Genomic DNA, 16,633 nt, shown 5'->3' on the forward strand with positions numbered 1-16,633 from the left:
AGTGAATTTATGGTACCATCAGCATGCAGTTCTCAGATGTAGCTGTCTCACAGCTGTTCTGTTGTGGGTTATTCTCATTAATGATAAATTAATAGCATGATAAAAATATCTGGGAAATAATATCAAGAGAGATCAGAAGCCATTTTTGAGCTCTATGACATAGATTTAAAGGGAGAAAAAAGATCCTTAAGTCAGTGAACTTCAGGTGTATAGAATAACACGAAGAGTTTATACGCACGTGCAAATGCCAAAAAGGAGAAAACTATTTTGAACAAATAATGTTAAATCCAGGAAAAAAATGCATCATGTATCATTCCATTAATATTTTCTCTGAGAAAATAAATATGTGAGGGGCTAATCCTGTTCTCTACATGTACAAAACTCCCTTCAAGTCAGTGAGAGTTTTGCTGGTGTTAGAACTTCCTGATTAGTACCCAAATTTATTCAGATTTACAGTTTGAACTGACTCCTAATCTTTCCAGTAAAAATACAACACTTAGTGGTCCCGAATTCAGTGAAGACATCCACATAGACAGATTCTTATTTACAGCCAGAGTGATTTACAGGGGCAGAGACTAAATCTGCCATTAAGATTGTTGACATAGCCTTCCTCAAAAGCAGGCCAAGAAACATTAACGTAAAACTCTCTTCTTATTACTGAGTGTTGTTTATAGCTGTTCTGTCGCTTGCTCATCTCATATAGATTCAGTACAACTCCTCATGAATTCATTCCCCAACGCCAATTTTTGTGCTTTATTTCCGTTTCTGTTAAAGAGACCTAACTGCAGCAAAGTAAATATTTTTCTGGTACTGGAAATATCGAATTTATATACAAATTTCACGAGAAGCTTTTATATATAGGCAGGCCATCAGCTTAATAAGATTATAAACTCTGCTAGTTTCATTAAGCTGCAAGAGTGTTTCATTTGCAGTGGCTTTTTGGACACTGTGACAGTGTACCATTGCACATGAACTTGTGCTCTGAACAAGAACTTCAAAGCAATTTTAAAATCTTTTACAAAATCTTCTTGAATATTCCAGATAGATTCTATTTGCTTGGCATTGTCAGAACAAGTGATTAATTAAAATAAACAAGCAACATCCCGAAAGAGACAAACTAAAATGAAACTCCCTACCACATTACTAGAAAAGAAACTGTAACTTGTTTTACCTGTCCACCAAAAATAATTTGTCTCATCCGGATAAAATATGCAACTTTGGTGAAGAAATAGAAAGAAAAAACATAAAACCTAATGCATTTGTAATTTTGAAGAAAATATGTCAATATTTTCAGCTAACAGCCTGGCTATATAACTTTACAAATACCTTTCAAATAAAGTCTTTCAAAATAAGGGAGAGTTTTATACACCATCCTTCTAAACTGAAGAAGATTGATGATATTTTAGGAAATAATTTTATCCCCCTAAAAAAAAACTACTGTTGCACCTAAAAACCCAAACTAACTTGACTACTTCCTTTCTCCAAAGCAAATAATTAAAAGTTAAATCAGAGAAGCGTGGTAAGTTATGCAATTAATTATTGGAAGAGCATCTGGATCTTGAAAGTTTTAGCAAGCACAAGGAAATAATTGCAGTAGGATCTTCTTTAGGTTTGATACATTTTGCATAACTTTTTTGCTGTTAAATGAATCATTGCTATTTGTCACTCAGATATTTCTGAAGTAATTAAACTACAACATATCCTGGCTTGGTCCATGATATACAGCCATAATGCTATTTCAGAGGTCAAACTCTGTGATAGTCTTGATTATTTCTGATTTATGTCAAGGCAGATGCATGGTTTTTGTATGTGTTCTCCACATCTCTGCTGAGTTTGTAAAACATGCTGAGCACAATGAGCTAGGTCATAACTGCTCTTTAAAATGTGCTTTGCAGAAGATTTAAGAGAAGGAAAAAAGTGGACTACGTATAGGATTTTGTACTCATTGCTGGAAGCATGGTCCATATCACAGTCAGTTTGTATTACAGTAGTATTAAGCTATATGTTGAATTTTGCTTAAAACTCCATTGCTACAATGAAGGATGATCTTTAGTTTCAAAAGCACAGAGAGTGAAAGAAAACTGAGGAGGTAGAGCCACAAGCCATATTATCTGTGGAAGTTATATTTAATATAGGCCTTGATAATTAAAAGTTTTCTGAGAGCTCTGAAAAGCATTCAGATCATCAGATTTAATGACTTTGGGGCGCCTAAATTAGGTGTTTCAAGTTTGGGAGCCTAAATTCAATCTACATGACCTAATTTGAAATCTGTCATTTAAACAGGGGCGATCAGAATTTCTGAAAAACAACTCTCATGTTTCAATACTCAAATGTGGATTAAGATCCCCAGTTTTGAGACCTACATTCAGTTATTTTGCATTAGATCGTGATGTTCTTTCTTTTAGAGCTGCAGAGAATGTGGAGGGAGCCAACAGTGTCTACAGCAGCACTACAGGGGCATTTCTCTATTCAGATCTTGTTTTTGTAAGAATGGATTAGTTTCTGTTGGTTTTTTTTTTTTTTCCCCTTTTCCCTTGAAGTGAAACAACAGGGTATTTTTAAAGGTGTATTATGACATTAGAGGTGTACTGCAAAGTTCTAAAACTTCTTAGAAGATACCTATCTAAGAAGAGAGGAAAAAAGGCTCTTTTGTCAGTCTTGATAACAAATGCTGTATCTTCAGAGCTTTTAACAGGAATTGTAAACAATGAGATGAATAGTTGCTGTTGACAGGAAGAAGTAGGGCACAATTTTTAGACATGGCAAGGATTACTAGAATCAAGGAAACGTGGCAATTAAAAGATTGAGGACATTAACATCCATTTAATATCTTTTATTAAACAAGAAAGAAAGTTATTGTGTCTTAGCTATAAAATATTTTATACATCATAACTGTCATTAGTAACTTGTTGATAGAGATTCTTGTTCATAGAAAATAAATCAGAAAGTTTCTACCTATCAAAAAAACAATGTTTTGAACAAGACCAGAAATGGAATAAAGTAGTGACAGTTTTGTCCCATTAAAGATAATGTTTTACTCTCTTCAGAAGAACATTGTCTGATGTGAATAAATTTAAGAACAAGATGAATACCTCTAAAGATCTTCTCAGTTCCTAGGTTATCCTTGCAAACTGGAAGTTGCCTGCTTGAGTTTTAGTTATGAAAAGCACCTTTGAAAAGCTGCTCAGTGGGCTCACAGGGACAACCAGCCTATCCTTCCCACATTTAGGGATTCTTAAGGGCTCCTCCCGGACTTGAGAGGCAACTTGAACCTGTTTACTTTATAAGGCAGGCAAAGTTTTCCATTGAATAAAATTTTGGCTTAGAGCTCGTTCTAACTGCAAAATTCTGTGTTAGCCATGGGAATAAGCACAAGGTATTTGTCTGCTTAGATTTCAATAATTTATCCTCTGAGGCACCCAATGGATAGCAAGTTTAGCCAAGTAGTTTGAGGGAATGTTTAAACAGAATTTTTCCATGTGTTAAACAAACATTGATGACTGACAGTAAAACATAAGTTAAAGTCATAAGAAAAATAATCACAGAATCCATTCCTATGATAGAGAGCTTTCCAAAGGTACATGAAATCCCATTTGAAGCTAAACAATGTAGCCCATTACTGTCAGAATTTCTTCCCTTTTCTTAGCTTTAGATATTATTTGACTTGGTGCATTTTAAAAAACTATTTTTGCATAGCTGTGAAGTGCTTGGCCATAGCCTGAGCTTCCCAATATGGGGAAGTTTATCAAGTGACATCTCAATTGTTAACTACTCTGTCAAGATAGGAGTATTTGAAAATGTAATTAATAGCTGTTTTTTGTGGTAACGTTGAGAGTTTTATCCTGTATTTCCGGACAATTGCTTTGAAACATATTTCTTAGTCACCTCTGCTTAGAACTTCTCTTCCCCCTCCTCCTTGATCTTTAAAAATGAGGTCAAACTTGAATTTTAGGTCACAGTGGAGAAGTACAAAAATCAGTAACTACTTCATACTGTGCCTTATAATAACCATTCATCCACCATCTTGATGTTTTATCAAAAAGCTGAGAAGCAATGAGTTTCATAGTCACTAATTATTAAAAAAGGCATATCATTTTGATTGACAAATAATTCATCTTATCAATATATGATAACCTGAAGACTTCAGTGTTATTCAAAACTTTATTTATTATTTCAAGTTCAAGACCTTAACATTCTATAACTAGAATAGCTTTTGTATATGTTTTGGTTCTAAGAGGAATCAAAGTAGTTTAAATGCAGCTAAGAAACTTCTGAAAATTGCTTTAGAATTGCTTTAGACACAGCAGTGTCTTCAGAACTCTGAGTACTTATTAAGCATCTCTCTTCATGCAACATTTTGTATTTGTACCCTTGTGGAGTGGGCCCTGCCAGCCAAGGCAGGAGTATGCATGGCTTTGCAACCTACCAGTCCCCTGCAATGTTCCAGCACCCAGAATGAAGTTCTTTATGGGAACCAGAAATTAAATTGCGTTAGTTCATTTAAAGCGATAGTCAATAAAAAACAGAGAGCAGCTCAAAATGAAAAACAGAAGCAGCTTGCTCCTTTCTAGAAGGAAGGGTAAGGCTCCTAGGTGTGATGGCCATACTGGTACTAAAGACAGAAAGAGGGGAGGTAGTAAAAGAAGCAAGCAAGGACTCCAAACCCTAACCCAAATTCAGATCCAGGTTCTAAGGGTTTCAAAATGTAAAATTATAGGCACTTGAAATTGTCCTTTTAATTTCTGTATTCAATTATTTTGCTTTCACTGGCTCTTATGAAAGAGAAAGAAAGAGAGACATAACTGAGGCTGGAAGACTAGCAGAGAAGAGATGAGGAAAGCACAGTCCTGTTCTCTTTGTTGCACCCCTTTGCTATAGAAAACTCACTGCTTCTTTTGCAAACTTGAGAGAGGTCAAAAAAGAAGAACAAATGTGACCCCTAGAAAATAATCTCTTTCATCACTCTTGCTCTGCTAAGGATACACTTCTTGTCTTGCAAATGGAGCCATTTGACAATCATTGCTCTCAGTGTCTGGTTAAGCTTCATCTTTGGTTCTAACAACTAGTGCACTTTTGACCTCCCTGTGCTGTCATAGACATACAGTGGCAAAAAAGGTCAAGGAAGAACTTTTCCACAAAGATTATAGTCTGGCAAACCTTTTCCTCTGGGCAGCCTTAGAACATGGATATTGGCCTTATTGGACTGATTTTAAGGAAATTCAAGGTTGCTGCAGTGTAAGCAAAGACTGTCTCTCTTCTACTGTTGCTGTGGAGCCCCACACTAGTCCCCTTTCTGAGACATGCTTTTCTTCCGTGTATTTATGGTCAGCTTTCTGTGCCTTTCAAAAGGGAGGGGAATAAGAGATTTTTGTTCTCTGCAAAAATATGGGCTTGTCTAGCCATGGTGAGAGCAAAGGGTCCAGCAGTGATTGGAACAGGAAAAGTAAGTGCACTTTTTGGAATTACTAAATTATTCATCTGTCCAGAGTTTATATACAAGCTCTAGAAATACACATAGTAATAAATATTAAAAAAATTAAAGTTTCTGGTTTTACACTAATAAAAACTAAGCCTGTTTTTACACTAATAAAAACTAACCATATAAATGTCTTATATAAATACTCTTAACTCTTAGGTTTTAAAACAAGTTAATACTGAAATAACTATTTCATGTTTGTCTTAAAAAAACATTAAAATCTTGGTCTTGCACAAGTGGCCAGGAATTGAAATCAAGGAACTAGCCTATAATCTAATCTAGGAGAATTATTGGAAAGATCCACTTAAAGATCTTTTCCTGTAATTGTTTCTTCTTTTTCATGTTTATACTCTAATACACATGGTATGCTACAAATAAACTTGGTCTCTGTCATTAGCCAGTACTAAAGGGCAATTTGTCATGTGTTATTACACTGTGCATTTAGCAGCTTGAATTGTGAAGAGGATCTAAATTCTGCAAAATCTAGTGTTGGCAGCAATGATCACGAATTGCAATGCAAATTAAAATATATAGCTAGTTAATGTATTATATAATTTATACATTTCTTTAGAATGTATTATATATTTATATTTCCTTTTTCCAAAATACTTACAACAGTAGAAAGTAAAGATTTAATTATGAAAAAAAAATTGTTTTAAACCTTCTATTTCTAACTGAACCTTGAACTAGATTTCTATGTCTAGAATGACATAATGAAAAATATTAAGTAATATGCAACATCATAGCAAGCTTACCATACTTAAAATGCTAGAATGCTACTTAGCCAAAAGTATTGACAGATGACGAAGTATAGTCTGGATGAAACTACTATAGCATGAGGAAATCACTATGCCTTTTTAAAGCAGACAAATTTATTCTTTAGGCAGATTCATCCCACTTCATTAGCACTTTTATGAGTTCCAATTAGTTGTTTCTGGTTTTCACCTATGTAACAGAAGATTATCTTGCATAAAGACTGGCTATTTATGGGGCCACTGTGGTGTGTTTTCCATCATAACAATACTGCCTTTCTAAGCAACTTATCTTAGTCTCATCCAGTTCCCATACTGTATCTTGTGTCACCACTTATTTATTTATATACTGCTTTCCCTAGTGTATAGAAGACCTCACTACCCAGCTTCTACTTTCCAACACCGCAGAAAAAGAAATACTCAGAGGTCTTTTCCCCCTTTCATTCTAACCATGTTCTCTGTGTTGAGAATAGAATTTCCTAATATGCAAAACAAATCATGATAGTCTGGAGCCTCCTTTATGGTCTAGGCATTACTAGTAGATGAAGCAGCAAGCGCTCCTTTTCCAGAACCACTATTTAGGGATCCTTGTGTAGGAACAGCTTGGCTTCTGTTCACTAAGATTGTCACAATAAAATTCCAGTTACGGACTTCAGACCTATCTTTAAAAGTGGATGAGCATAAATGGAAGAACTTTATACTACATAGGTTTGCTTCTTTTTAAAATTTGGCTGATGAGAAACATAGAATTTGTTTATTTGAGAGAAGGCATACAGAGGAAGTTTTGAGGGTTGTTTGTTTTTACCTTTTAATAACAAACAGATATTCTCCCAAAAACTACTGTATTGTTGCCTCTAGTGCAAGGCAAAAATAACCATACAGTCACAAAAGAAGGACTGGGGAAAATTACTCAAATGATATGTTCATTTGAATGTTTTTGTGTGTTGTCTCATTGGTAATGAAGCATAAGATAAGGACATTTTTATCCAAACTGATGTTTCAGCAAATAATATTGTAAAGATGGTATATTTACGGGGTAGTTTGTAGATTCAAGTGTACAATTCAATAATTGTAGACATTGCAATAGTTCTCCTTGTGGCCCACACCTACCTTGAGAAATGTTTTCCTTTGTTGTGCAGAAGCCACACCAAATCACTCTACTCCATGTGCTGGCTTATATACGTCACTTATAAAATTCTACTTTCCAAGGAACCGATCTGTCATTTCATTCTTTCCTATTAAAGACTGTCAGCTGCCATTCACTAGGGTGTCTGGGAAGTTTCTCTCACATTTTTAAGCCTTTGTTTTCCAGCTCAACACACATATTCAGTGCTGAAAGTCAAGATTTTCCCCAGAGGCCCATTTTTCCACAGCACCAGATCTCTATGTGTTGCAGACACTAAATAACTGCAGTTCTAATACCTTTAAAAATGTCATGTCAAACTTCTTTTTAGAAGAGCTGGATGAAATCTCAGCTCCTGTTCACAGAAGCCAGGGTTCAGCAGCAGATCTGTTTTGATGAAATCTCAGCCTCTGTTCACAGGTGCCAGTTGAAGGAGGTGAGACAGGGCAAATCAAGAACATTGTTCTGGCAGTGCAAGAGTGGCAGGAAGTACGTTCCTGAAATTTTTTGTCTTATATACTTCATGAGTATATAATAAAAAATAATTATTAGAATGTAGATTTCTAAAATAAACATAAACTTTCATGATGTCATCATTTTAATTTTATGATGCTTAAGACACACTTTGAGATATATTTCCTTAGTGTGTTTACTGTCACAGTAAGAATTAGTAAAGATAAATACTGTTGATCATGATTGAAAAAACATTAAAAAATAATTTTAGTGTATACCATATTCTAAAAGAACCACTTGAATCTTTGCGTGAGGATATATAAGTTGGCTTGCTGTTGAAACTATATAGGTTTTTTTCTAAGAAAAATTTTTAATTAAGAATTCCAGTTGCATGCAAAACACAGTTTCTCTCCAGGCTCATTTAAAGACTCATGAAGTAAAAGCCCTGGTACAGAATTGTCTTCAATGAAAAAAAAAAAAAAAAAAAAAAGCATATTATTGCATAAAACTTTCAAAGTATCATGAAAGTCTAAGACAAATATAATTATTATTATCGGTGTATCACCTCAAACATCTTGTTGTAAATGTCATTACATCAGATGAGTTTGAAAACAGTTTTCCATTTTGCACTTTATTTGACAAGGTGATTCACTGTGTAGTGCTGTTTAAGATGTCAGTCCCCATGGAAAGAATTGAATTGTACTGATGTGCTCATGAGCATTTCTCCATCAAAGTATGTGATTAAAGAGGGGGTATTCTGAAATATTGTTACCCAACTGGCCTGAAATATGAGTGTTTTCTCTATTGAAATATAATTTATCACAGTCAACTCCGTGTAACTAAACATGTATATGTTAAATGCAACATATGAAAAGTTGTTTATAATTATCCACAAAATCATATTTGTGATAAGTTTTTATGCTGCAACACAATGGCTTGTCAAGGAATTAAAATAATTTGGTTTTGACACCACATCTTCATTTTCAACAGTGAAATGATGAGTAAGGAAAAGATACCCAGACATTTTCTATGCATTTTTTATGTGCCTTGAGTGTGTCATTGGCTCTTTTTTGATTGCCTCAGTGAAAGACAGAAATTTTCTTTCTTGCTTTAGCCATTTTTGCATTGAATTTGGAAAATTTCCCCCTGTCCTTTCAGCATACAACAGATTTCATCATGGAAAATTAAGTTTGTTCTCCACTGCCATTCATTTGGACCAACCTCCTCTCTTGGCACAGCTGCCCATTCTATATTTACACTCCTTTACAATCTCATTAAGCTATTTGACTCAATAATTTAATGACAAAATGAAATTCCATAGTTTAATTCTATATCATGTGAAGGAGTATAGTATCTCCTTCCATCATGTCTGAATTCACTATCAGTTCATTTCCACAAGTGACTTGTTATTATGTGGCTAGAGGAAGAAGAAAAGACAGATTTTTCTTAACCAAATCATTCATTATTTTGAATGCTATCAAGTCTATTATGTTACAAAATGCTATCAAATAGTTATAGATATATACTGTATAACTTTCCTTCTCCTTTCCTTTCCTTTCCTTTCCTTTCCTTTCCTTTCCTTTCCTTTCCTTTCCTTTCCTTTCCTTTCCTTTCCTTTCCTTTCCTTTCCTTTCCTTTCCTTTCCTTTCCTTTCCTTTCCTTTCCTTTCCTTTCCTTTCCTTTCCTTTCCTTTCCTTTCCTTTCCTTTCCTTTCCTTTCCTTTCCTTTCCTTTCCTTTTCCTTTCCTTTCCTTTCCTTTCCTTCCCTTCCCTTCCCTTCCCTTCCCTTCCCTTCCCTTCCCTTCCCCCTCCCCTTCCCCTTTCCCCTTTCCCCTTTCCCCTTTCCCTTTCCCCTTTCCCCTTTCCCCTTTCCCCTTCCTCTTCCCCCTTCCCCTTCCCCCTTCCCCTTATTTTACTTCTACACAGGCACCATTTACATTTCCTGATGCAGTATATGGTATGGCTGAGGACTAAGCTGCTGATACACTTGCTGCCTTTGTCTTCCAATCTTACTGTGGCCACCAAGAGTGGTGAGGGGCACGAAAATATGTACTAACAAGTTACAATTTGACTTTTCTCACAGCTGACAATAATTACTAAGAACACATCCCTCCCCCTCCGAAGAAATCACACAGATACCCCTCATCCTCTGAGAAGAAACCTCCTCTTCAATAGCCTGTGTTTCATGCAATCAAATGTTAATTAACTGACAATGGTACACCTGATTGATATGCTTGGCATAACTGAACAGCAGATTCAGAAAAATGAGTATTCATGAATAGTATCACTTTACACTTTCAATACAAAGTCTAGCAATAGAGATAAATCTCTTTCAAAACAGTGTATGCTCCTATTATTCTACAAATACTTTAACCAAAGCTAGTTCCCATCAGCCATCCTTGAAGCTCCACCTCCTTCTCTGCTCCTCTCTTCTTTTTCTTTTATCAGCCAGCATGACATTTGTTGATCTGAATCCTCCCTCCAGTTTACTTGGCACAGCTTCAGCATCATGCATCTCCAGGAATATTTATACTCTAAAATTACTGAGTTATACAATTCTAAGTTTATGTTTTAACTTAGCTAATCCCCCCCACTCTCCAGAAATAAAATAATACTGCTTGCTATTGCAAAGGAAATTCCATTTTTAAAGCACTGAAGCGCTTAGAATTCCTCCTGCCAGCCACTTTCTCTTCACTCCAAGCCACTATGGCTCTGGTGCCACTTGCCCACCTTTTAAAGCATTACCTTTAAATTGTCTATTACAAACATAAGTTGCAAATCCTTCATTTCCTTCCAGAGTTGTGCAAGAAGAAAATGTACAAGTGGAGAAATGTTCAGCTTGAAAGACCAGGGGATAAGATGCAGGAATATACACAATGAGCAGCAGGAGGTATGAGAAACATTTATGTTGTCATTTAAGGCAAACTCCTTACAGAAGAAGCTTTCTTTAGTAGTCATATTAATAGTGGCTAATTGAGCTGTATGTGCATGGAAAGCTTTTTAAAGGCTTTGCCTCCACAAAATATGGCCAAAAGCAGCACTGATGGGCTCAGCTGGCACAGACAGCAACCCGACAGAACTGTGACGTTGGGGTTTTTTTGATTCATGCAACCATTTCAACCACTGACATTTCCATAACCTTTTCAGCACTTTGAAAAGCCCTACTTTGAGGTAAGTAAAGCAAAAACTGTAGAGATTTGTCTAACATCACTGTGTCAGGATAAATAATGATCAGTTAATAGAAGTATAATAATGCTACTCAGCTTGGAATATTCTTGATTAAACTACTGGCAGGGACTACTAGGATTTACACAATGATTGCTTTTTTTGTTTTCTTTTCCTTTTATATTTTTTTTCTCCCATTGTGTGTTATTTAAAATCTGCTTGCTAAAATTTCTTTTTAAAGCTTGTTAGAGGCAGATGTTTCTCAGACCAAATTTGGTCCACTTCCTTATGAAGAAACAACAAAACCCATGGCCTCCAAAGTGAATTCTATGTTCAGGTTTTTTATTCAAGAGTAACAGAGCATAAATTCAGGTATATATGCACCATAGCCTGTATGAGAAATTGACATACCACCTTGCCTAATGTTATTTTCAGTACTACTTATCTCCCCATGAAAAAAAAGGTAAATATTTGCAATATATGGTTGATGTTCACTAGAAGTTCTTCCAAAGTCTGATTATTTTTTTCATTCTGTAAATGAAGTGCATCAAGAATGGTTTGTCTTTTTCACTATTTCTTGAAATCTTGTCAAATATGCCTTTCCCTGTCACTTTCATAATGTTTGGAAAATGCTACAACTAGATCCTTGCTGCATTCAAAACACCCTTACACTAATTGCGAGAAAGAAAAATGTTTAAAATATTTCATATGTTTTAAAAATTATTTTCCCTCCATTTCCAGAATGCCACAGAGACATGGGCTCAACATAAAGGCAGAGGCAAAAATATTTACTTATCTAACTGTTCTTTTCATACCATATTTAATTTAATTTTAACCATTGTATAATTCTATAATTCTTGTAAATTTTAATAACTAGTTTGACAATAACTATGATATCACAGTAATATTTGTAATCTAAAATTACTGATTTATACAACTCTAACTTCAGTTTTAACTTAGATTATTTCTCCACTCACCAGAAATAAAGTAATATTGCTTTCTAGTGCAAAGGAAAGTCCATTTTTAAAGCACTGAAGCACTTAGAATTCCTCTAGTACACAGACTTAAGTGATGCCAAGTTCATTTATGGCATAGTCCTTAACACATTTCTAATATCAGAGATAAACATGTATTTACTGAGCAAATAATGGTCACATGAAAAATGTAAGCTTTTCAGGTTGGTAGAAATGGCATAAAAGACAGGGCAACTCTGAAAAATCAGACACACAGCACTGAAGGCAATAGATCAGATGTCATTTGTTGGCCAAAACCCCTCTCAAAGTGATGCTATTATTAGGAATAAGTTTGTTATAACTTGTCAGTGGAGGAGATTGACTTGGCTAAGAACTTGACATCCCTGTTAATCCTCTTGAGCCAAGTGCGGTCTGGCCTAAACATTAATAACCCCTTTTCTGTGCATAATAGCACAGAAAAATTTGCAACATTGTTCCCAATATCTTCTGGCCAAATAAAAAGGGACCAAAAAAACCAAAACCAGCCCTTCTTAGCAGATACATGTTATTCAAAATATGTTGTTTTCATCAACACAGGGGAATTGCAATGAAATGCTAAAATATGTGGTGTGGAAGGCTATGTGCTTCCTGTTACCAAGGAGGAAGGTCAAGATGTTGTCTAAATGACAGCAACTCTTTATTTGAGTTTATTGCAAACCAAACGGGAACAATTTGAGAATATTTTCATGTTGTTTGCATGCTGATGTCTACACATTTATACAATGAACAGCAGAAACAATTGTCAGACCATGGAGACACCACCTGACTTACTTACCAGTACAGTGCTACAGATGCAGTGTATCACTAAAAATCTTTTACTTACCTTGGGAAAAATGCAAACCATTAAGTGGGAAAGACTGGGGACATGGCTTAGAAGGCTATCCATATTTAAAACTAATGTGATTGGAAAAAACATTTTAAACTGTAGTCCCAGACATGTATTTTAGCACTAGTGTTAGCATGCACTCCCTTTGCTTAGAGCTGGAGAGCTCTGGGAGAAATGTGAAGTAGGCAGGAAAAGGAGATCCATGTGTCAGGGCCATTGCTGTCAAATGGCCTCCTCACACATTGCAGATGTTGCTCAAGCATGAGCCAGGGAGTGTGTGGAATAAAAAGCAGCCTGTGGAACTTTAGTAGAGAATAAATTCTGCAGAAAGCTTGCAGCGTTCCTCTCTGCCACAAAAGAATTTCACCAGCAGGAATGAGTTCTATACAGGACTCTCTGCATGGGCTGATCTTAAGGTACTCTTGGTATATCAACATTAGTTTTATACCATACCAATATTTTCCTTTAGGAAATTGCAATAAGGTCCAGCATAATATGGCCATAAGCATGACTTACACTAAGAGAGAAAACAGTCCTGTGTAATATATATATCAGTGTTTCACTTAGAAATCAATTTTTATTGACAACAAAGTCAATTCTGAGAATAAAAAGTGTAAAAGGGTAAATTTTCCAGCCAAAAAAAGCCTAAAAATGGTAACTTTATCTCATGAGACCAAATAATATAGATCTGGGATCTATATAGTCAAATTAAAATGTTCCAATCTCTCAGAGAGGAACCACAGAAATTTGAGTTGGGACCATATAGTATTGCAGATATTGTATGATGAATATGTGCTTTATTGATTTGACAAGTAATACTGTTTTCCCCCAGGAAAAAAGTAAATTTGTGGCAAATGGCCTAATAGAATGGTACAAGTAATTGATGGAGTTATGCACAGTCTGTTGGGTGAGATGACAGATCTGAAAAGCCTCTGAATTATTAGTTTTCCTGTTGCCACAGTGCAAGGTGTGACTATAGTTAAAGTTTAAAAAAATATAGCATAAACCACAAAATATTAGGGTGAAAAGAAGAATAATTATTAACTCAATTCCTCTGTCAAGATAATTTAAAAATCATGGTTGAGATAACTCATAAATAAACATAATTGTCACTGCAAAAATTTTACTAAAATTAGGAGTTATATTTTGAATTACCATATATATATATATATATATGTGTGTATATATATATATATATCTTAAAATATTTAAAATATAATAAAGTGGTCATTAGCTATTTAGTTATACATTTTAGGTAATTATCAGTTAACTTGTTAGACTTGTACCTGATAAAAGACATGCATGTGCAGAAATCTCTGCAGATTCAAAAGGTTCAGATAATAAATAGTTGTTCTTATTTATACTTAAAGATAAGCATTGTTATTGCTACCCTACAAACATCACAGCTTGCTTAAGGCTACACTGTGGAAATTTAAATTGAGAGACAAATAATTTCCCTCTTGCAGTAATAGGAAGCTGTTAACATATTGGAAAACATGAGATTGTTCTTAAATACCTGTTCCTTCAGTTTTGCATGAATCTATCTTCTGGTCAGTGTAGCTTCTCTCTGCTTGTAGCTAAGTAGCATCAAACTGATGCCCATGTTTTAAAGGAGGAATGTTGAAGCTTTTTGTAGAAACCTTTATATAGTTGGAAATACAATGATTAAAGGTCGCATTAGAGGGCATTGTCTGTCTTAAATTTCCTGACATTCCTTCCCAATAGTGTTTCTGGGAGATGAATGCCATGTTTGCAGAGCTAACTTATAAAGCTGGCTGGTTGGCTTTTTTTGGCCACTCAGTATCATTTTAGCAAAAGACAAAAGCACTTGAAATGTACAATCTGAGTCATCAAAACAGCCAACTGCTAGAGTGTCTAGATAGAGCTGATTTGATACGTTTATGTAAATGAATGAAATTTTAAGAATTGTACAACAAACTGTTGCTGATAAACAATGAAAAGATCTGCTATAAAATATTATATGAGATACTAAATATTTGTGTCTCCTTGTTTGGCCCAAAAGACCTACAGAATCTTTAATGACAAAGGTCTTTACCTCTGAGTTAGATAATACAAATCTTCACCAGTTTAAGAGTTCCATATCTCTAAGGAATATTTGCAAAGAAAACCATATTCTTTGGAATTTTGATAAAGCATTCTGTGCTTGGAACGCAGGTAAGACAGATCACCAATTCTGCTTTTTTTTTCCCCAATATACTATGTTTATTATGCCAATTCTAATTACCATGCAATCTAATGGTTTTAAGGCTTATAATTTCCACATCACTGGACATCACAAACATGAAAGCATTTTATACTGTCATTATACATCAATGTTTGCAGTTGGTTATACATATATACAGAAATTATTCACACATCTTAACCTTGCTATTTCCTCCTTTCAAACCAACATAATTTTACTGTGAAAGCAGCTTTTTAATAAATGGTATAAGAAATACAGCAAGGCACACATTTTTTAAAAACTTTTTTTCTCATTACCACCTCAAGAAGCATAAAAACCCAAAATGTTATACTTAATTCAGTAGAATGTCAACAGTTTCTAATATACAACACTATGTAGTTGTTTCTTGAAGTGTTGCATAGATTAAAATTTTAAATTAAATAAATAAAACACCATTTATTTAAATTGCTTAATTTTTAGATGTATTTAATCAGGAGGACCAATGACTTCTTTTTGCTGCAATCCAACAAAATAGTCACTTTAAAAGCAAAATAGTTTCAATAAACTTATGCCTTATACAGATAAATATTAAATTTGATACATAAAATAGAAGAGTACTGACAGGTACAATTCTGAAAAGATTAATCAGACTGACCGTGAATTCTATAGTACTTTAAAGAACAGAACCAGTGGTAAGTAGTACAGGAGCATCCAATTTAGGAAGGGGAGGTCATTAGAGGTAGCTTGGGAGAGGAATCCATATGAAGGCAAATGGTCTTGCTACAAAACAAAATGATCACTGAAATAGGACTAGCATATGCAGCCTGACCACAAAGCCAACATGGACAAACCACATTTGGAAACAAAATTTATCTCGGGAGTCAGTTTAATGAAGGGCAGTGATACAATGGAATTGGAGGTCATCCCAGGGTTTACAGGATGAACCTGCACCTGAATTGCAGCCAAGTTTCTAAAAGGAAACAGAAAAGTAATAGTAGGTTACAGAAAATGAAGTTTTATTTGCAAAACATAGGTCTTCCAGAACAATAATAGATAGCCAATAAATGGTCACATGCCAGAGTCTTTAATGCAGAAGCATACAGTAGGCAAAAAATGACTTTTAACAGCCTGAGGTACGAGTTAGTGTGAAAAAATGAACTGATGTAGAAAAGTCACTGATTTTCAGAAAACTTTGCTTCTAAAGAAACAAGGGTATCCATCTCATTGGACCTTTTCCCTGGATCTTGTCCTCATCTTTATCTGTGAACTTACCTCCAGCATACAGAAGTGCACCAACCAATGAAAACATGGAAATTTTCAAAAGTCAAGCAACAAAAAGATCTATCCAACAATTACTTTAATATTTGTGCAAACATATATAGTAAGACATCAATGGAGAAGAGGAAAAGACTTTCACAGATGTGGTCTGTGAATAGAATTATCAGTATCATCACTGCACTCTTAAATTGTAAATAACTATTTAGACACTTCTAGTACCAGCAATGAGTTAAATTTACCTACTATAGAATTATCCAGCTCAGAGTTTAGGGTTAAACTATTCAGCAAAGAGCATGGGCTTATGATGAGAATTATGAAGAAATAACTGTCAGAATACAGCTCAAAGATTAGTGCAAAGTACATCTC

The 16,633-nt window shown here is 34.8% G+C and overlaps 1 protein-coding gene across 1 annotated transcript in view; it reads right to left on the reverse strand.

Annotated features, from left to right (window-relative positions):
- Positions 1 to 14,999: 14,999 nt before the first annotated feature.
- AKAP6 (A-kinase anchoring protein 6) overlaps positions 15,000 to 16,633 on the reverse strand; it is a 214,800-nt gene continuing 213,166 nt past the window's right edge. Inside the window, exon 14 of the mRNA XM_053946534.1 lies at positions 15,000 to 15,959. The gene's annotated coding sequence lies outside the window, so the exon portion shown is untranslated. The remainder of the gene's footprint in view (positions 15,960 to 16,633) is intronic.

The sequence above is a fragment of the Vidua chalybeata genome, chromosome 6, assembly GCF_026979565.1.
Source record: "Vidua chalybeata isolate OUT-0048 chromosome 6, bVidCha1 merged haplotype, whole genome shotgun sequence".
In the NCBI taxonomy this organism is placed as follows: Eukaryota; Metazoa; Chordata; class Aves; order Passeriformes; family Viduidae; genus Vidua; species Vidua chalybeata.